Raw genomic sequence first — 21,985 nt, forward strand, 5'->3', positions numbered from 1 at the left:
TCTCCAGAATATCATAGGTCCCCGCCATGCCCATGTCCTGGGTTGACCCGAGGCCTGAGTGGATTGAGGAGATAGGTTTTCCTTTCATAAACAGTATCAGTGATTGCCTCGAGGAAAGGGAACTGCGTGACTGGAGCCAGGGATAAGAAGATTTTCTTTTTACTGTATACCCTTTTGTGGCTTTAAATTAGGTACCATATACATGAATCAATTATTCAGAAAATAATTAGAACTTCATTTTAAAGGCATTCCCTTTACAAATCAATTTTATCCTACCTCCAAACTAATGGAATTGAAACATGTAATTTTAAGATCCTTAAGCCCACATTATGGGCTGTGAGCCCATATCATAGATGGATCCACAACCAAGCTCAAAAGGAATAGACTGAGATGGAAAACACTGCACACAGAGTTACCCCACTATACCCAAAAGACGCACAGTTCAATGGCCAGCTTTTTATTTTTTTATTTTTTGAGATGGAGTCTCACACTGTTGCCCAGGCTGGAGTGCAGTGGTGTGATCTTGGCTCACTGCCACCTCCACCTCCCGGGTTCATGTCATGCTTCTGCCTCAGCCTCCCGAGTAGCTGGGACAACAGGCACCCGCCGCCATGCACAGCTAATTTTTTGTATTTTATTAGAGACGGGGTTTCACCGTGTTAGCCAGGATGGTCTTGATCTCCTGACCTCGTGATCCGCCTGCCTCGGCCTCCCAAAGTGCTGGGGTTACAGACAAGAGCCACCGCGCCCAGCCAATAGCCAGCTTTTAATTATCTGTGTTAGAAAAAAAAAAGTCATGGGGGTAGGTCAGCTACAATGTAAGTAAACATTAAAAGTTATATTTAATTTATATACAGCTTTGGAATGTGTTTGTACAGTGCACTTTGGAATATAGATCTGTTTTCTTCCATGAGCTTACAGCACTGTAAGCTAAATAAACCCAAAGGACTAAAATATTGGGAAACTGTCGGTAATTTCCCTCTGTGTCTCTTAGGATGCTTTTGGCTACTGGAAACAAAAATCTTAACTGACACTGACTTAAACAATGAGGAAATTAACTGTCTCACAAAACGGATCAGGATCTCAGGGTTTGTTGATCCCCCAGCTCAGCAATGTCAGCGGGTCCCAGGTCCTTCTGTCTCTTTCCTCTGCACCCCTCAGTGCTGGTTTCATTCTCAGTCTTGTAGCAATATGACAGGAGGACTCCAGGCATCACTCCCCAATCTAACAAGGTTAAGGGGAAAAAGGAAACACCTTTTCTTAGAAATAGATGCCTCTCAGAATCTCCCCGCCTTCACTTTACCCTGAGACATCCCTGCATTCCTCATTTCGTCATGTGTCCTTCCAGAATCAACCGCAAGCAAGGGAACAGAATAATTGCAATAGGCTTACTCTAATCAAAGGGAGAAGAATGGATGTTGGCCAGTCAAACACCACATCCTCTGCACATGTCCTCATTTCCCCTGTCCCTGAAGTCACTCCGTGAGAGCATCACAGGCAATAGACTGAGATTTTTGACTAATGCTGAATATCATTTTACATGTAGGTGCCCCCCTCCCACTTCCTTCTTTTTGGTCCTGCTAAGGAATGGTGAGAAACTATGCATTTTAGTTTGACGTTCCTGCTACCTGAGTGCTGTAAGTAATGCAAATAAGTATAAACAAAGATAACGTTCACATCATTAAAAGACAACTTAGACGGAATAGGGGATGAGTTCAGTAAGCCATTAAAAGCAAGATTTGCCATGAGGGAACATAATAATAAGCAGCCAGCCCCATATTCTATCAGGGGCTGTATGTCTGTGTCTATCAGGATGAGTATCTTGTGCATTATTGTCATTTCCAGAAATCGACCTGAGCCAAGAGTATGTTTCAAGGCTAATGATCAGATGAAGGGTGTAGTGAACAGGTGTCATTGATTCAAAGGTTCCTGTGCAGAGCGGGATGGGTAGTTCTCATCCTTGGCTACTGCCCCTGCCCCAGAGGCTCAGAAGTGGACACTCGGGGAGTGTGCTCATTAAAGGCATACAGTCCCACAGGAGAAAGGATGGATTGATGTCACTAACTTGCCGAGATAATAACCACCTCAGCTCCACAAAGCCCCAGTTGGAGGTTAAGAAGAGAATTGCCTACAAGCAGTTTACACGGAGCAGCTAAGAAATCAAGCACTGTGTCAGACGGATCACTGAAAAGCAACATGGGAATCTGTTCCCTTTTTTTTCTGGAAAGAAACAGAAGGTACAGCCACTGGCCACATTTATTTTTGGAGCAGAGAGAAGAGAAATAGATAGAAAAAGATATAGACATATGGATTGATCTGATTCAACCCTAGAGAAACATCCGTCTCAGCATGTCAGGGTTAAGAAGGGCCATACACTCGTGACCTGCACCATCAGAACTGCACAGTTTGGTCTTACTTTTTAATAGTAGAAAGTGCAAGAATGCCAGGATGGGATCATTCTGGAACCAAAAATTGAAGAAAAAAAAATCCTTGATTCCTCTTATATCATACACAGCCACGCTGTGTTCTCAAGCAGTGCTTCTCAGGCGTCGGCATCATATGAGTCACCTGGGAGCTTGTTCAAGGCTGACTCTGACTCGGGAGGTCTGGGGTAAGGCCCAAGGGTCTGCATTTCTAACGAGCTCCCAGGTGATGCTGATGCTACCATCTGGAATGTAAATTTTGAGTGGCCAGGTTCTAGGCTACCTACGGTATAGCATAAGGTCTATTGAGTTACCATTGGTGGGATTTTAAGATGTGTAGATTTTCAGACAAGAAGAAGCCTTTAAAAGTCAGCTAACACAGTGGTTGTTAAAGTGTGGTCAGGGAACCTGGGGGGTTCCTAAGACTCTTGAAAGGGTTCATGAGATCAAAACTATTTTTATAGTAAACTAAGATGTTAATTTCTCTGTTTCACACTCATTCTTTCACAAGTGCCCAACAGATTTTTCCAAGGGGGGTTTTGATGTGTGAAATCATAAAAGACTAAATAGAGAAGCAAATCTAAGAATCCAGCTGTCTTCCAATAAATAAGAGAATAAAGAAATTTGTAAAAATGTTTTTTAAAAGTCAGTTAACAGAGATTAACATCCAAAGCATATTAAAAAATAACTCCTACAACCCAACAAAAAAAGCCCAATTTAAAAATGGGCAAAGGACTTGAATAGACATTTCTCCAAAGAAGATATACAGATAACCAATAAACATGCAAAAAGATGTTCAAACCTCACTAATTATTATTAAATTTTTTTTGAGACAGAGTTTCCCTCTTGTTGCCCAGGCTGGAGTGCAATGGCACGATCTTGGCTCACTGCAACTTCCGCCTCCCAGGTTCAAGCAATTCTCCTGCTTCAACCTCCCAAGTAGCTGGGATTACAGGCATGACCCACCATGCCTGGATAATTTTGTATTTTTAGTGGAGATGGGTTTCTCCATGTTGGTCATGCTGGTCTCAAACTCCCAACCTCAGGTGATCCGCCCACCTCGGCCTCCCAAAGTGCTGGGATTACAGGCGTGAGCCACCATACCTGGCCCAAACTTCACTAATTATTAGAGATATGTAAATCAAAACCATAATGAGATACCGCTTCACACCCACTTGGAGGGCTATTATTTAAAAACAACAACAACAACAACAAAATGAAAAATAAAAAAAAAACAGAAAATAGTAAGTATTGGTGAGGATGAGGAAAATTGGAACCTTTGTGCACTGCTGATAGAAATGTAAAATGGTACAGCCATTATGGAAAAAAAGTACGGCAGTTCCTCAAAAAAAATAAACATAGACCCATCATATGATTGTGTATATACACAGCAATCCCACTTCTTCACATATACACAAAAGAACTGAAAGCAGGTACCAGAATAGATATTTGTACACCAGTCTTCCTGGCAGCATTATTTCATGGTAGCCAGAAGGTAGAAACGACCCATATGTTCATTGAAGGATGAATGGATACACAAAATGTGGTATACACATACAGTGGAATAGTATTCAGCCTTAAGGGAAATTCTGACACATTTTACAACATGAATAACCTTGAAAACATTATACTAAGTGAAATAAGCCAGACACAAAGTACAAATATTGTATGATTCTACTTCTATGAGTGATATGGTTTGGATCTGTGTCCCCATCAAATCTCCTATTGAAATGTAATCCCTGGTGTTGAAGATGGGACCTGATGGGAGATGATTGGATCATAGGGGTGGTTTTCTCATGAGCAGTTTAGCACCATCCTCTTGGTGCTGTTCTTGTGGTAGTGAGTTTTTGTGAAATCTGGTTGTTTAAAAGTGTGTGGCACCTTCCACCTCTATCTCTCTTCTTCCTGCTCTGGCCGTGTGAATTGCCTGCTCCCGTTTCCTCTTCTACCATGACTGTAAGTTTCCTGAGGCCTTCCCAGAAGCCAAGCAGTGCTGCCATGCTTCCTGTACGGCCTGCAGAACCATGAGCCAATTAAACCTCTTTTCTTTATAAATTACCCAGTCTCAGGTATTTTTTTATAGCAATGAGAGAACAGACTAATACAATGAGGTACCTCGCATAGTCAGATTCATACAGACAGAAGGTAGAAGGGTGGTTGCCAGGAGCTGGGGAGAAAGGAGAGTGAGGAGTTATTATCTGATGGGTATGAAGTTTCAGTCTGGGAAGATAAACAAGTTCTGAAGATGGATGGTAGTGATGGTAGCACAACAGTGTGAATATAATTAATGCCACTGAACTGTACACCTAAAAGTGGTATAAATGGTAACTTTTATTTATTTTTATTTTTATCTTTTTGAGACAAAGTCTTGCTCTGTCACCCAGGCAAGCTGGAGTACAGTGGTGTAATCTCAGCTCACTGCAAACTCCACATCCCAGGTTCATGTGATTCTCCTGCCTCAGCATCCCAAGTAGCTGGGATTACAGGACCACACCACCATGCCCCGCTGATTTTTGTATTTTTAGTAGAGATGGGGTTTCACTGTTGGTCAAGCTAGTCTTGAACTCCTGGCCTCAGGTGATCTGCCCGCCTTGGTCTCCCAAACTGCTGGGATTACAGGCGTGAGCTACCAAGCCCGGCTGGTAAATTTTATATTATGCATATTTTACCACAAGAAAAAAGGCTAACTTAACTCTCTGGTAATAGATGAAGAGGGGGGAAGCAAAGGATTATTATAAACGGCTGAGCAGAGAGGCACAGCTGGCTGGCGATGGAGACCAGACAGAATCCCTGGGACCTAACTCCCAATTCTGTGTTTTTTGGCTTCAGAACTTTGACCCTGGGCTGCCCTGTAATGATGTGCAGATGCAAAATGGTGTAGTGAAGAGATAAGAGGACCAGGTAATCAGGAAACCAAGATTCTAACCATAATTCTGTCATTCCTGGCTGTGACACTTAAGAGGAGTTTTTGACTTTCCTGGAACTAGTCCTCTGGTCAGTAAAATGTAGAGATCGACAACGTTTTCATCAGTGAAATAAAGAGAATGTCTCCCAAAATATTTTGCTTGGAATACTGATGTCAAGAGATATCTGTGGGGAAAAAATATGGTTTTGTAGTCAAATATTTGGGACATGCTGCAGACTTAATCCCTCTTTTGGATATTCACAAAACACATTAGCATGTTAAAGGATCTGCAAAGTTCTGTGGTAAAGAAATCTGTTCAGTTTTCTTTACCCACGATCTCACTTTGGGCTCCCGAAGCAGACACTGAGACTGAGCCAAAGATTTGAGTACAAATAGTTTATTTGGGAAGTGAAGGGAAAACAGTAAGGAAATCAGGAAGGAAAGTCGGTCTTACAGGATACGTAATCAAGTTAGCTGCCCTTGGGACAACCAGCTCACAATCCCACTGCAGAAATTCTAGAAGCTAGAGTAGGACACAGTTCAGTGATCACACCTAAAGGGTGGGGGAGCTGGGGTGTTTATACACCACCTCCTGCCAGTCATAGGCTGAGGACGGCTTGTGGTGTCAAGCTCCTGGCACTCTTGGCCCATTATTTGAGGACAGAACAGCCCTCCATGGCTTCAGAAAGGACCCTAGACAAAAAGATTCAGACTCGAGCTCCTGGACGTCAGCCTCTTGCACTGAGGCAGTAAGACTAGAGGGATACAGCAGAGCACCAGCAGCATCTGCTAAATCAGCTTTTCCCAAACTGCCGTGACCCTAGAACACCTCCTCCCTTGTTTCTCAACACCTAAAAATATCCTACAGAACCTTAGGAAACAAGACAATCTGTAAGATCCCTCTGACTCCAATTTTCTAATGAACTCTGATTTTAAGTTACTTAAAAAACCTTACGATGCCACTTCCAAGCTCAACGACCATTCTATTTCTCAGCTTTGACCCTACCTGGCTCATTCTGGGCAAGGCTGGCCTCCTGCCAGGGCTGGCGGAGAGACAGGCTGTCCAGGCACAGCAGGTGGAAGAGATCAAGGACCTGCCCTCTTCTCCCACCCCTCTAGTGCCTCAGATCCATGGGTGTGTGTCTCAGGCTTTTCTCTCAAAGGAGAATGCACCATCTGGGAGAAGTGGCAATCTCTTCTTCAAACGCACACATTCCTTGGCTATTATTAAAAAGTCAAAAAATAACAGATGTTGGCAAGGCTGGGGAAAAATGGGAACCCTTTTACACTGTTGGTGGAAATGCAAATTAGTTCAACCAATGTGGAAAGCAGTTTGGAGATTTCTCAAAGAACTAAAAATGGAACAACCATTCGACCCCGCAATCCCATTACTGGGTGCATATCCAAAGGAAAATAAATCACTCTTCCAAAAAAACCCACATGTAGTCATATGTTCATCACAGTGCTATTCACAGTCACAAAGACAGAGAATCAACTGAGGTGCCCATCAATGGTGGATTGGATAAAGAAAATGTAGTACATATACACCATGGGATACTATACAGCCATGAAAAAGAACTAAATCATGTCCTTTGCAGCAACATGGATGCAGCTAGAGGCCATTATCCTAAGCAAATTAGCACAGAAACAGAAAACCGAATTTTGCATATTCTCACTTATAAATGGGAGCTAAACATTTGGTACACATGGACATAAAGATGGGAACAATAGACACCCAGGACTACAAGAAGGAGGAGGGAGGAAGGAGGCAAGGCTTGAAAAACTACCTATTGAGTGCTGTGCTCACTACCTGTGTGATGGATTCAATCACACCCCAAACCTCAGCATCATATAATAAACCCATGTAACAAACCTGCTTATGTACTCCTGAATCTAAAATAAAAGTTGAAATTACACACACACACACACACACAGAGAGAGAGAGAGAAGGAGGAGAGAGAGAGAGAGATTTCTTTAAAAAGGAGGGCTGTTGTCTAGGTTCCCAAGTTTGCATAGTTAATTTTTTTCTCTAACAGCAAACTGACCTCCTATGCTCAAAAAGAGAACTCTTATCTGAGCCTGGGGAAAATTTGAGGCCAGAGATCAATCACTAAAGTCTAATATCATACCTGTTTGTAATGAAGAAAAGAAAGCACAAATCCTTACCCACGAAAGGTGGATAATTCCTCCAGACAAATGGGCTGTCCTTAAAGAAGTCACATGCTGACAGTCAGCCCCATCCAACCCCACCGTCAGCGTTCTCTCTCAGAGCCAGGCAGTTTGAAGGCTTCCTTCAGGTAGAAAAAATTACATTGGCCTTGGTTCAAGCCTCCTCACTTTCTTTAGCTGACAAGTCTTAAAAAGAAATCAAGAACCAGAAAGAATTAAAGGTTTACCTATTTTTCCTCACAGTCAGAGGTGGTGCTGCTTCTAGAATTCATCTTGAAGTTCCATTTTCAATCTCTTTCTCCCTGCACAAACACATCAATAATCGTCCCATTATACACACACCAGAACTATATTTACAAAATGCAAGTATAAATTACCCTGCAAATTGTATTAACACTGTGAATAAATTTAAGGATGTTCGTCTGAGACAGAAAACCAGCCTATTTCTAAACAACAAATACCAACGTAAAATCTATTCAAGTCAGTTCAGTCAAGAGCCTGGCTCGGTGCTGAGTGCTGAGGAGACAGCAGGCTAGACTCTGTTGAACTGCTGTTTTTATAGGAGGAAAAAGGTCAGATAGTGGCAATTTAATATGGTCAGCCTTATACAAAAATAAGTCACACAAATCCTGGGTGCAAGGAGTTTACATTTCAGGAGAGACGACTAATATGTGAAACAACCAAGGTTGAAATAAGGACTTAAAAACGTACAATGTGCTAAGGAGCTGAGGGGGGTAACTAGGGCAGGTGCCTTAAGGAAGAGTTTTTGTCTTTTATGCTAACAAAAAAAAATCAAATATTATACAATTATTTTATTTATTTATTTATTATTTATTTATTTATTTATTTTTAGATGGAGTTTCTCTTTTGTTGCCCAGGCTGGAGTGCAATGGCGTGATCTCAGCTCACTGCAACCCCCGCCTCTTGGGTTCAAGCGATTCTCCTGCCTCGGCCTCCCGAGTAGCTGGGATAACAAGCATGTGCCACCATGCCTGGCTAATTTTGCATTTTTAGTAGAGATGGGGTTTCTCCATGTTGGTCAGGCTGGTCTCGAACTCCCGACCTCAGGTGATCCACCCACCTCGGCCTCCCAAAGTGCTGGGATTACAGGCATGAGCCACTGCACTCGGCCTTCAAGTATTTTAAAAAGAAAAATTCCCCCAGAGCCCTTCCCTCCAGAGATAATTTACATTATCAATAGTTTAGTGTATTTTACATTTTTTTCTTTGTCTGTACTTTTATTTCTGCTTCTTTAAAGAAAAGTTAGGGCCAGGCATGGTGGCTCATGCCTGTAATCCCAGCACTTTGGGAGGCCGAGGCAGGCAGATCGCTTGAGCCCAGGAGTTCCAGACCAGCCTGGGCAACATGGGGAAATCCCATGTCTACAAAAAATACAAAAATTAGGGTGTGGTGGTGTGCACCTGTAGTCCCAGCTACTTGGGAAGCTGAGGTGGAAGAATCACCCAAGCCCCAGAGGTAGAGGCTACAGTGAGCTGTGATCGTACCAGTGCACTCCAGCCTAGGCAGCAGCAGAAGACCTTGTTGAGAGAGAGAGAAAGAGAGACAGAGAGACAGAGAAGAAGGAAGGAAGGAAGGAAGGAAGGAAGGAAGGAAGGAAGGAAGGAAGGAAGGAAGGAAGGAAGGAAGGAAAGAAAGAAGGAAAGAAGGAAGGAAGGAAGGAAGGAAGGAAGGAAGGAAGGAAGGAAGGAAGGAGGGAAGGAGGGAGGGAGGGAGGGAGGGAGGGAGGGAGGACAAAGAAATTTCTTTATTTCCTTTACTTTCTTAATAAACTTGCTTTCACTTTGCTCTATGGACTCGCCTCAAATTCTTTCTTGCGTGAGATCCAAGAACCCTATCTTGGGGTCTGGATTGGGGCCCCTTTCCAGTAACAATACTGCTGATGTCATAAACGCCCCTTTGCCGATACACTTACGCACGTGTCTCTTCCATGTCGTCAAAGGGTATTAACTCCTTGGGCCTCTCTAAGGTAGCAGACAGAACCAAAGTCCATGTTGGATAATCATTTAATCATTTATCAAGTAATAGAGAAGGAAGTGCTTAAAGTGGACAACCGTAGTTTGGAAATCAAGGAGGCTGTGATGGGAATGGAAGTGGAGGTGGTAAAGACTTCGGCAATGGTGATGGAATTGATAAGGACTGGGTAGGTAGAGGCCTACCGAGGCCCCTTCTTTTTGCTTGGCAGGTAGAGAAAGTGTTGAGAGAGAAAAATGTGCTTCAGAGGCAGATAAGAATTGGAGAGACAAAAGATGTGTGAAGAGCAGCAATCTTCAGACTGAAGAACTGGAGCCCTGGGGTTGGGCTTTCCTAAGGACACGGGGTACAGATGGTTCTGGAGGATTAAGTCCCACATCCTCCGTTTCCACACATTAATTTGCCTGAGGATGTGTCTGCAGCCAAAGGTCCTGGAGATTTGCCTTCCGCTCCTCCTCCTTCACAAGTTCAACTCCCACTGTTAGCTATTATTTGGTTTGTTGTTGTTAACCATTTCCTTAGTGCATATATTTTCTACACTGTGGCACAATAATTTTGCTCAGAGGAGAGTCTCACAAGATGCCCTAGGGAAAGCCAGGGAAGGATATGATCTATAAATGTCAAGAAACCAGGAGCAGTTTTCTGATATCCTATGTGTGATGAGAGATAGCCAGATCAGGGCTTTTATTACACTATCTCTGATCAGTGTATCAGATGGGATCCCACCACGCACCAGGCTGCACTCTGTAATCGATGGTAAGTTGTCAAAAATGATTTTTTTAATGAATTGCTTAGACTACACTGTGCCTTGAGAAAAATGGCCCTGTATTCAGAAAATCTCATTTTTTTAGAGAGGCAATTTTAGTAGCTAAATATTTGAATGTAGTTAAATATTTATGGATTCGCAATGTTAAATATTCACATTACCTCTGGTAGGCAGATGTTTCTTATCATCAGTCATAGACTCACAGATTCATGTGTCTCTCATTACCTGCTTCTTCAGTTATTCTTCCAAGTCCTTTCCAGTGATCTCATTCCTCCTGCTACAAGGACATTTTTATCAACTTATGTTAATTAAAAGGCTCAACTTCCAATGTGCCATGCCTAAACCAGAATTAGGAGTCAAGAACTATAATCCTTGGAGTGGCTTGGCCATTCACCCACCCTGCTCCCTGCTTCCACCATCATAACCAGCCATCTCCAGCTCCAGCTCTGAGCTCTCTGTTACTTGTCCTTCTGACTCTCTTGTCTTAGTCCCTTTGAGCTGCTAAAACAAAATGTAATACCTTAGACTAGGTGGCTTATAAATAACAGAAATTTACTGCTCACAGCTCTGGAGGCCGAGAAGTCCAAGATCGAGATCAAGACACCAGCAGATTCGATGTCTGGTGAGGGCCCATATCCTCGTTCATAGATGGTGACTTCTCACTGTGTCTTCACATGGAAGAAGGGCCAAGCTAGCTCTCTGGGGTCTCTTTTATAAAGGCACTTATCCAATGTATGATTAATTAGCCTAATAACCCCTAAAAGGCCCCATCTCCTAATACCATCACCTCAGAGGTAAGGATTTTAACATATGAATTTGGAGGCGACACAAACATTCAGACCATAGCATTCTGACTCTTCTGTCCATCTGCAAAAGGAAAAGTGAGGCTGCCCCTGTGGGTCTGCAGGAGCTATAGAAAACAATTAGGGTCAATCTGGAGGGATGTCTTCTCATAAATCTCACAGTTTGGGCCAAAAGCACTAAGACCAAGCTTGTTCATTCACTTAATCTCCTTATTTGGTCATATACGACCCAGGCAAGCCCACTCCATACTCATTCATCCTTCTCACTACTCAGTACCTCCACCATTATCTTAATGTTAACTCCCAGAGAGAAATCACTAACAGATGCGAATAAAGTCTGTGCAACACACAGCACTGTTGGTTCTAGTCCCTAAGGTCCCCAAAACTACCCTTCATCTTTCTCTTCATTTCTGCAAACTCATGTCCTTCCAATGAGTCCTTTTTTTGATTAAACTAGTTTGGGTTGGATTTCTGTTTGTACATTCCACACTGTAATCATGAACATGTATGCAATGTATGAACTACTGTTGCTTTACCATCACAATGGTAGCTTATCTAAAGGGTCTCAGTTCTATTTTTCCACAAAACAGGAAGACCCATACATGCCAGGAATGCGCAGATGGATGAGCTGCTCCTTCACCAGAGTCAACAGACATTCTCTGGGTGCCTGACATAAGTCACTGGCCTCATGAGCTTGCTATCCAAAGAGGGTGCTCACCTCTAATAATGACAATTGTCATGAGAGAGGGACAAAGTACTTGCTATGGTGGCTCAGGTAGGAACAATGATACCACCATTGTGGGAGCGGGAAAGGCTTATGATTGATGAAGCATTTTAGCTGGGTCTGGAAGGATAGGTAGGGTTTCAGTCAGCAAAGATCATGAGAAGGATCTTTTCAACCAGAAAGCCAGGAAAAGCAAAAGCAGAGAAGTAATAACATGCAGGGCAAGCTTGCAAACCAGCGGTACCCAGGCTGGCTGAAACGTTGGGTGTATGAGCATGAGCTATGGGAGAAAATACAGGGAGGGAAGATGTAGCCACGTGGTGGAGGGGGTGCCTACCTTGTGCTAGGCCTAAAGAGTGTTCTCTTAATTTAATAAACAATGGAAGGAACTCTCAGAATGTTTCTGAGTCAAGGAATGAGGCGATCTGAGCTCTACTTTAAGAAGATTAATCCAGCAGCATTATGTGGGATGATTTCAAAGACAGAGAGAATGGGGGCAGAGAAACTAGTAAGAAAGCAGACGCAATAAGCTTAGGCAAGAGATAATGAGGGATTGAACTAGGACGGTAGAGATGGGAAGGGGAAAATTGATGGATGGGAGAGATACTGCAGAGGTAGAAAACCGACACGATTTGACAACTTTAAGTGTGAAATCCTTCACAAACGTGTGTATCATTCTTATTTGGTGTTACTTAGGGTAGTCAGGATATGCAGGCCATCTGTCACTGATGCTAATGAGGAAGTCATATTTTATCCTCATTTGAAGCAGGCTGTCAGAAACCCAAAGACCCCAGGCTCACAGGACTGTGTTGTAAGGGAATATCACACAGCCAGCCTTACAAGGGCCAGTCACCTATTTAGTGCAATGCCCAGAAAAACACCAGGCTCCTACACCCCCAACACCTCCCCAGGTAGAACACCTCGACAGGTACCTGAACTGTCACTACGTTCACGAATTTTCCTAAGGTCCAGTAGGACTGTGTTACACTTGGAGGCAAACCTGCTTCAGAGCGCCTCCCAACCCCCCAGGCAGGCCCGGGGCTCCAGGTAGGGACAGAGAACAATCTTTAGGGTCAAGAAGTAGGACTGCCTGTTTCTCACCTGCATCTGCAACACCCAGCACAGAGTCAGCATGCAGCATTGCACAGGAAATGGATGAAAGAATGATTCAATGATGAAATGAGGCTGGGGATAGTGGCTCACTCCTGTAATCCCAGTGCTTTGGGAGGCCAAGGCAGGAGGATTGTCTGAGGCCAGGAATTCAAGACCAGCCTGGGCAACAGAGTGAGACCCCCATTCTAAAGTTTTTTTTTTTGAGATGACAGTCTCACTCTCTTGCCCAGGCTGGAGTGCAGTGATGTGATCTCAGCTCACTGCAACTTCTGCCTCCCAGGTTCGAGAGATTCTCATGCCTCAGCCTCCTGAGCAGCTGGAATTAACAGGTGTGCACCACCCTGCCCAGGTAATTTTTGTATTTTTAGTAGAGACGGGGTTTCACCATGTTGGCCAGACTGGTCTCAAACTCCTGACCTCATGGGATCCACCCAGCTTGGCCTCCCAAAGTACTGGTATTGTAGGCATTAGCCACCATGCCCAGCCTACAAAAAAAATGTTTTTTAATTAGCTGGGCGTGGTAGTGCACACCTGTAGTCCTAGCTACCGGGGAGACTGAGGCAGGAGGATTGTTGATCTCAGGGATTTGAGGTTACATTGAGCTATGATCACGACACTGCACTTCAGCCTGGACAACGGAAAGAGACCCTGTCTACAAAAATAATCATAATAATCATGATCATAATAATTGACTGAATTACAGGATTTCTAGAATGTCAAAGCATTCTATGGAGGCCCCAGCAGTTGCCACCCCTCTCCCTCCACCAGCATCACATCCCTGCACATCTTCTGAAGCACCCCAGAAAAGCTGAGTTCTCTATGGCTTTCGGCTGCAGCCTGCAAGGTGGTGGAACATGACCCCAACTTGCAGGAGACAGGGGTGGGTGAGAAGGGCTTTGCAGAGTTATGAATCCACTCCTGCTCCACCTTCACTGACTTGGAAGGCCGTAATGTTTGTTCTCTCAAGGGTAGGCAGAAGAGCTGAATATATTAAATAATCATTTTTTAATTTAAGCTGGTAAAGCATTTGGGAATATCAATGGTGTGAACAATTCTCACAACCAAATAACATTCAAGGCGCCCACCACAGTGACTACTTATGTCTCAACACTTGTTTCTTTCCTTATCATTCCCTCTATTGCTTCAAGCCATGATTTGATGAATCTCGGTGCCAGAAAAAAAGCAAAACTTATTAAAATTGTGCTGTCAAACTGTTGTGATTTTACTTTGTCATGCATTCGACTGTTTTAAAACAATGTTCCCTCCCCAACCCCTGAGCCCTAAGCTTGGAAACAACAACTGCCTCAGGTGCTTCTGCTTCTTTCTTGCACAAACAGAAGTTTCTCCTGTAATATTGGGGTCTACAAAGATCTAGAAAGGGAAATCTCTTGTTGTTCCCCCTTCCTCTAACTACATGTGGGTTGTCATTACTGTACACATGTGGCATTTTGAGATTGAAAAATTACAGTGATCAGAATTCTGCCATGCCATGCCCCAGGAGGATCCCCTGGAAAAGGTCTGAGCAAAAGGCCCTGACCTCTATTAGATTTTTGTTTGTTTACCTTTTTGAGACAGAGACTCGCTCTGTCACCCAGGCTGGAGTGCAGTGGTGCAATCTTGACTCACTGCAACCTCCACCTTCTGGGTTCAAGCGATTCTCCTACCTCAGCCTCCCAAGTAGCTGGAATTACAGGTCTCTGCCACCATGCTTGGCTAATTTTTTTATTTTTAGTAGAGATGGGGTTTCACCATGTTGGCCAGGCTGGTCTCGAACTCCTGACCTTGAGTGATTTTCCCACCTTGGCCTCCCAAAGTGCTGGGATTACAGGTGTGAGCCACCACGCCCAGCCATCTATTGGGTTTTGACCACGTCAAGGACCTGGGCCCTGCAAACGAGCTAAATGGAGGAAATTCAGGAAATCTCATGGTGATCCTACAAGATCCTAGACCTTGGAAGGTATGGGGCCATCCAGTCTTTTTCAGGTGAGAGAAGGTCATTGATGAAGGGTGATGGTTTCCTCCCTGGAGACCTGGTGGCCACTGGTGAGTCTAGGCCTTTGTGACCAACTACACTAAACCTACCCTTATGAACCAGCCTCAAGAAGAAGCTGGTGAAAATGTCTCTGTGAAATCATACCAGGAAATGCTGGGGAAAGAAACAAGCTGTTTGGGGACCTGGCCAGCAGTGGCACCCAGACTAATTGGTGGCAGAACTTTTGTGAAACTAAAGTAAAGAAGTCAGCACTCTGCGATCACATTCATTTCCTCCCTCTTGTATTTCTGTGTTGTCTGGTTTGGATTTGTTTTTCCAGTGCATTTCCTAAGAATATTTCCTTGGGAAAAGTCCAACTTCACTTCAACTGAACCATGGGCAGAAAGGATGCAGACACCTGGACCCAAGTAATGAACAAAGATCAGTCCACCTCCCCACGTGGTACTTGGAGGAGTGGTGACAGAAGCTCAAGTGGAAACGATGGCAGGCAGAAGACGGTGGGGTAGCCGGGAAAGAAAGTGAAATGTCAGAACCAGTGGCTAGAGACCCTCCTGGGCTCCTCCTGGGGCGCTCTCTCTCACCCTCTTTAGCTCCTCTAGACTCTCACCTACACTGACTGCACTGAAGACCGTGGGCTACCAGCAGGAGAGAAAGAAGAATATTAAGAGCACGGACTTTGCACTTAGGCATGCTTGGGCTCAAGCACTCACGCTGCCACACTTGGCTGTGTGACCTTGAACGTGACATTGAATATCCCTAAGCCTCTTTTTTTTTTTCTCTCATTTGCTAAAAGAGAGTAACTAAAGTATCACTACTGCATGGTAGGTTGTTGCTGGAATGAAATGAGATGACAGATGCAAACGTTGAGTGGAATTGTGTGGCTCAGCCAGCCCATCACCTCTGCCTCTTCTGGGAAAGCATTCCTCTTCTCTTGGGGAATTACCCTTCCTCTCCCAACTTCACCGTAGCAATCCAAATGGGAATTGCTGCCTTTTTACATGACCTTGAAGACAGTGACAAATCAAGAGGTGATCACCCATTCCAAGTTATGCCAAGCACGGTACACACCCCATAACTACCCTGGCTGGTGGAGGGATGGGTGTGTGTCCTAAGCAAGTCAATGAGACTCTTCAAAAGGAACCTAGACAGCAGATATTGAAGCCCCTGGCTCCAGTCACCTGGACCTTCTGTAGTTTGGCTATATGCTAATTTGAATTGTGGTTATGTCCCATACAGGCAAAAGAATCCTGTAATAGCCAGAAGTGGGGTATTTAAAGTAACAGAACCTGAAATGTGGAACTGGCTAAATTAAGGGTATGGGGGTTTTAACAAACATCTGCAAATTCTTTAACACTCCTTCCATCAAGTGGTAGCGTCTCTGTTCCTTCTTCTTGAAGTTGGGCATGTCTTGGTGACTGCCTGGATTAACAGAATGTAGTAGAAATGACACTGTATGATTTCTGAGGTTAGGAAAGAAAAAGCCATGGAGCTTCTGACAGTTTTTCTTGGGACTCTCACTCTGGGAGCCTTCAGTCACCACGGAAGAAATTCAGATCCCCGAGGCTGCCATGTGGACAGACTGCGTGGAGGGGGTTGCCTGAGGAGCCCCAGCTATTGGAGTCTTCCCAGCTCAGTCACCACCTTCATGGGATGAAGTCTTTGCAAGAACCCCTCAGCTTCTGTCTGATACCATGAGTAAGGCCTCCCTTGCTGAGCCCAGTCAACCCCCAGAATCGTGAGCAAAATAAATTATTGTAATTGCTTTAATCACTGTTTTGGGTGATTTTCTGTGCAGCAACAGATAACCAGAATAGCAAGTAAAGGCAGTCAGGACTCCTTCTTTCTGACAGCAATCTTTGGTAAGAGTCAGTTAAGCTCTTTGTTAAATGATTACCTGCTGTGTCTGGAGACTCAGCCCACTGAGACTTTAGAGATTTGGGCAAATTGAGAGTATTTAAATATATCATATCATCTATAAATTGCAAGATCCTAAGAAGCTTCTCCTGGAACTGATGAAAAGGAATGAACGTCACCAATGATGTGGTTGGGTATACAAGATATATATGAGTTAGACATGACTTTGAAATATTTCAAGATGCTGAGGAAATAAGTAAGCATGTAATCTTTCCATGGGATAGTTGCATTAAATTGGATGAGACATTTCTGGAAATGCCTTGGAAGGAGTGTGTGTGTGTGTGTGTGTGTGTGTGTACACGCACATTCATACCCAGGCACTGAATAGCCAAGGGTGTGGACTGTAATGGATCTATTTTTCTCTTTGCCCTGCACTCTTTCCTTCTAAATACAACCATTTCTCTCTCTTCTCCTCAGGTTTACCCTCAGGACAGCCATCCCTCCTGTCCATTTACTAGAGGATCTGAAGCTGCCATTATCTTAACATAATGGGTTAGGAGGTAAAACCTGGCCCATGCTGGGCCTCCCAGAGGTCTTCCCAGCATTGCTCAGACCTGAGCAGGAAGGCAAATAGTGCGGTGAGAGGGAGAGACCTTCACGCTCTCCACTTGAATCTGTAATAATGAAAGACCAAATCTGAGAGTGGAAACGGTCCTAGCCTCATGCAGGATGAAGCCAACACAGAGAAAAGAGTTGGTGGGAGACCAGAAAAGCCCATGTGGTGCTTGAGTACCTACCTTTGCCACCACTGACTTACATCAGCCAAAACTTCACAGCCAACACTGTTTCATTCAATCATCAGCAATCAACAGAATCTTTTAATACAGTTCCAGGGCCATAGAAAGCACCCAGTAAATGCTTTTCAAACCTGTTTTCCACTGTTGTGCTTCAGCAAGAAGGAGAAAAGACAACTATGCATGAGAAATGTGTTCAAACCACACTCCATTAGGGCTCAGTGGGCCACGAAGTCAGCTCACTCCATCAGCCTCCTGTAGAGCCCTTAAAATATAGCAGTGCCCAGATCCCACCCCGGATCCCTGAATGAGAATCTTTAGGGATGGGGCCTAGGTGCCTGTGTATTGTTAAAAATTTCATGGGTGGACTTCTGACTAAGTAAACACAGGTGCTTATCTCCAATCCTTCCAAAAACCCCATAAAATGACAGCAAAAGAATTAAGGAGCTAAAAATATACGAAAGCAACAAGAACAGGAGTAGAGCCAACAGCAGATGAGAAATGTCAATAACATTTTGTACCATGGAAACAGCATGGAAGAGTCAACAAAGAAAACCGAATCTAAGTGTCCACAGGAAGGCAAACAGAGGCAAGTCTGTTTGCACCACAGGACCCCAGAAAGGCCCAGGAATTGATCATAGGTACCAGGTACCCTGAAAGACAGAGGGGCAAGGTTGGGCTGAAAACAGGAGGATTGGTTACAACCCTGTGCAAGAAGCAGTTTGTGCCTCGATAAATGTCCCACCCACATTGCCAGGCAACAGCCCTTCCTTCAACAGGCAGAAGATGAGGTTCACTCTCTAGGGGGGATCAACAAGCCAGGTGCTGGAATCCGGGACTCAGGCACAGGTGAGAGCAAGATGAGATGTCCCTAAGATTAGGAGATTTAAAATATCGCAGGCTGAATGGAGAGAACCTCCATCCCTCTTCCCTTCCTGCTTCCCCGGTGCTGGAACTAAACTTAAACCTTCAAGACAAGAGCATAGAGAGGAATCCTTCCAGAGAAAATTGATAGGCCTGAGAGAAAGACCCACAGATAAAGATGTTTGGGTGTCTCCAGTAAAAAGCCGAATCCCCACCCATTGACCATATCAGATCATGATCCTACCCACGCACTCCAAGCTTCCATTTAGCTTTTCAGGGGCTCCCATTTAGATATGAATGACAGCCGGGCCAGGCGCGGTGGCTCACGCTTGTAATCCCAGCACTTTGGGAGGCCGAGGCGGGCGGATCACGAGGTCAGGAGATCGAGACCACGATGAAACCGCGTCTCTACTAAAAATACAAAAAATTAGCCGGGCGTGGTGGCGGGCGCCCGTAGTCCCAGCTACTCGGAGAGGCTGAGGCAGGAGAATGGCGTGAACCCGGGAGGCGGAGCTTGCAGTGAGCCAAGATTGTGCCACTGCACTCCAGCCTGGGTGACAGAGCGAGACTCCGTCTCAAAAAAAAAAAAAAAAAAAAAAAGATATGAATGACAGCCAATGATCCCCAACACATGAGGAAAACTACTTCAGGAAAAGAGACCAAAACCGTTACATGGGACAAAGAAGCCTGTAAGAAAAAAGGCAATGCAGGGAGTAAAAGAAAACTTCTTTTAAAACCGTAATTAATATGCTCACAGATAGGAGAAGATATTACAGCAATGAAACTAAAATAAAATGCTATTTTTAAGAACCATTTGAGAACAAGAAAGATTATGGCAGAATAAAAGAAGTAAAAGATAAAGTCACAAAAAGCTCAAAGAAATCAGAATTTTTTAATGGAAAATAAAAGAGAAAAGATGAGTGGCCATTCAAAAAATATTCTAAAAAGTGAAAGCATAGAGGAAAAATTTAACCCCCCCAAAAAAACTACAAGAAAAATTCTTAGAACTAAGAACATGCATTTCCCTTTTATGATGGTAGGAGGTAGAAACTCCAATCTCAAAACCCCAAAACCACTGGGTAACTGCTGATTTTATCTCTACAAACTTACATTCACAGAAAATACATGGGGATAATAAAATAATTACTACTTACTGAGAGCTTGCTCTATGCCCAGTGCTTGCTGTGTCTTACATGCCTTACATATCATTTAGCCTTCATAGTAATCCTATGAAATCGGTGCTATTATTTTTCCTGCTTGCAGATGAAAAAACTAAAACTCTAAAAAGTTAAGTAATTTAGGGGCTATAATTCAACCCAAGACTGCCTGTCCTAACCTATTCTGCCTCCTGCCTGTTAATACAAACTGCATATATGTACACGTGCACACATACACACACACACACACACACACACACACACACCTTTACCTGTGCTGCCCCTTGCTCTTACCTCTTGAGTAGCTGCTAAACAGTTTTGTTACTTGCTTTCTTTTATTATTTTACTTTTCAGAAAGACTTAATCGTTTTTGCCACTTCACATTCTCAATTTTTAACTAAATTGGCCATTTTCTGCTTTTCATGTGGGAGCTTTGCACACAGAAATGTGAAAAATAGCTCAGTCCTTGGGCTTGCTGTACCAGCTCATATGGCCCTTTAACCTCACAGTCATTCTTCGGAAGTCAAAATCCCCTGGAAAAGAAAAATCTTCCTTTTGTCCCTATTTGGTTAGGTAAGAGCCTGCTAAGGATAGACTTTGCAGAGATGCAGAAGAGTTCACATCCCCCGTGAAATGCAAAGACCAGCTGGGAGACAACATTGATAGATCTTGGGATAGGAACAAGACCGCCTTTCACCAAGGACTGCTTTATTTGAAAGTGTGAAGATAATGTCAACAGTGTCTGCCTTTGGGCTCCTCTCTAAAGAAAGATATGTATTCAGCTGGGCTGAGCCAGCCCTCTCCGAATAAAGGCAGTGACAGAATCTTTCAAGGCACGTTGGCTCTTATGTGAACATTATGGTACATTGGCACTGAAAGCTTATAAAATACCTCAAAGGCTACAATGTTACTGCAAAGCAAGGAGAGGTTTTTCTTCAAGGATGCACACATGCAATTTCTTCAGTCCTGTCTATCTAGGTGTTCTTTTTTTTTTAATTTATTTATTTATTTATTTATTTATTTATTTTTGAGACAAAGTCTTGCTCTATTGCCCAGGCTGGAGTGCAGTGGTATGATCCCGGCTCACTATAACCTCTGCCTCCTGGGTTCCAGCAATTCTCCTGCCTCAGCCTCTGCAGTAGCTGGGATTGCAGGCAGGCGCCACCACGCCTGGCTAATTTTTTGTAGTTTTAGTAGAGACTGGGTTTCACCATGTTGGCCAGGCTGGTCTCGAACTCCTGACCTCAAGTAGTCTGCCCGCCTTGGCCTCCCAAAGTGCTGTGATTACAGGCGTGAGCCACCGCGCCTGACCTGTCTAGGTGTTTTGTTTTGTTTTGTTTTGTTTTGTTTTGTTTTGTTTTGTTTGAGGTGGAGTCTCACTCTGTTGCCCAGGCTGGAGTCAGTGGCACAGTCTCAGCTCACCACAACCTCTGCCTCCCAGGTTCAAGCGATTCTCCTGCCTCAGCCCCCTAAGTAGCTGGGACTACAGGTGCGTGCCACCATGCCTGGCTAATTTTTGTGTTTTTAATAGAGACAGGGTTTCACTATATTGGCCAGGCTGGTCTCAAACTCCTGACCTTGTGACCTGCCCCCCTTGGCCTTCCAACGTGCAGGGATTACAGGCATGAGCCACCACGCCTGGCCCTATCTAGGTATTTTTAATATGTCTGTTTCCATAGTGTGTCAGAGGCTCTTCTGTTCCACAAAAACTATGTGACTAATGCCAACTTTTTAGCAGAGACCATCTCTTCCAGATTCACAAAGGGTGAAAGGAATAATGAGGGAACTAGTGTTGCTCCCTAATATGTGTCATCACTGAAGCAAATAGAGAAGTTAGAAAACAGACGATATCCACCACCAAAAGGAGAAAAGGTAGGTACAGTGATGGGTCGACTTTCAAGAGGGGATTGTCTTGTAAGTAGTTGAAAACAATTCCATAGTGACAAGAGAACATCATTTTGCTAAGCCACCAATATAATTATGCCTTTGGCTATTTAAGGGATTATTAAAATCTTGAAAATCACCTGTAGATCAAATTAAACGAATAGCAGCATTCGACAAGATATAAAAATCATCAAATCATCCCGAAGTTTATAATACTTAGGGCATTCCACTTAAATATTCTTAAATTAATTTGAAAAAGTTAGGCCAAGCATGTTGGCTCATGCCTGTAACCACGGCACTTTGGGAGGTCAAAGTAAGAGGATCACTTGAGCCCAGGGGTTCCAGACCAGCCTGGGCAAAATAGCAAGGCCTTGTCTCTATAAAAAAAAGTTTAAAAATTAACCAGACATGGTGGCACCTGTAGTCCCAGCTATTGTGGAAGCTAAGGTGGGAAGATTGCTTGAGATGGGGCGGTCAAGACTGCAGTGAGCTGTGATCACACTGCATTCCAGCCCAGGGGATAGAATGAGATCCTGTCTCAAAA

At 43.9% G+C, this 21,985-nt stretch overlaps 1 long non-coding RNA gene across 3 annotated transcripts; it reads right to left on the reverse strand.

The window, feature by feature from the left end:
- Nucleotides 1-458: 458 nt before the first annotated feature.
- On the reverse strand, nucleotides 459-9,068 carry LOC129464097 (uncharacterized). Of its 3 annotated transcripts, XR_010115871.1 has the most exons (5): nucleotides 8,919-9,068; nucleotides 7,725-7,799; nucleotides 7,495-7,619; nucleotides 5,350-5,513; nucleotides 459-774 (listed from the first exon to the last, which is right to left on the reverse strand). It is a non-coding gene; the product is annotated as an uncharacterized lncRNA (long non-coding RNA). The 3 variants fall into 3 exon arrangements; XR_010115872.1 differs by lacking the exon at nucleotides 5,350-5,513; XR_010115873.1 differs by lacking the exons at nucleotides 459-774; nucleotides 5,350-5,513 and adding an exon at nucleotides 1,071-1,224.
- Between the last annotated feature and the right edge of the window lie 12,917 nt (nucleotides 9,069-21,985).

This window comes from Symphalangus syndactylus, chromosome 15 (assembly GCF_028878055.3).
Source record: "Symphalangus syndactylus isolate Jambi chromosome 15, NHGRI_mSymSyn1-v2.1_pri, whole genome shotgun sequence".
NCBI lineage: Eukaryota > Metazoa > Chordata > Mammalia > Primates > Hylobatidae > Symphalangus > Symphalangus syndactylus.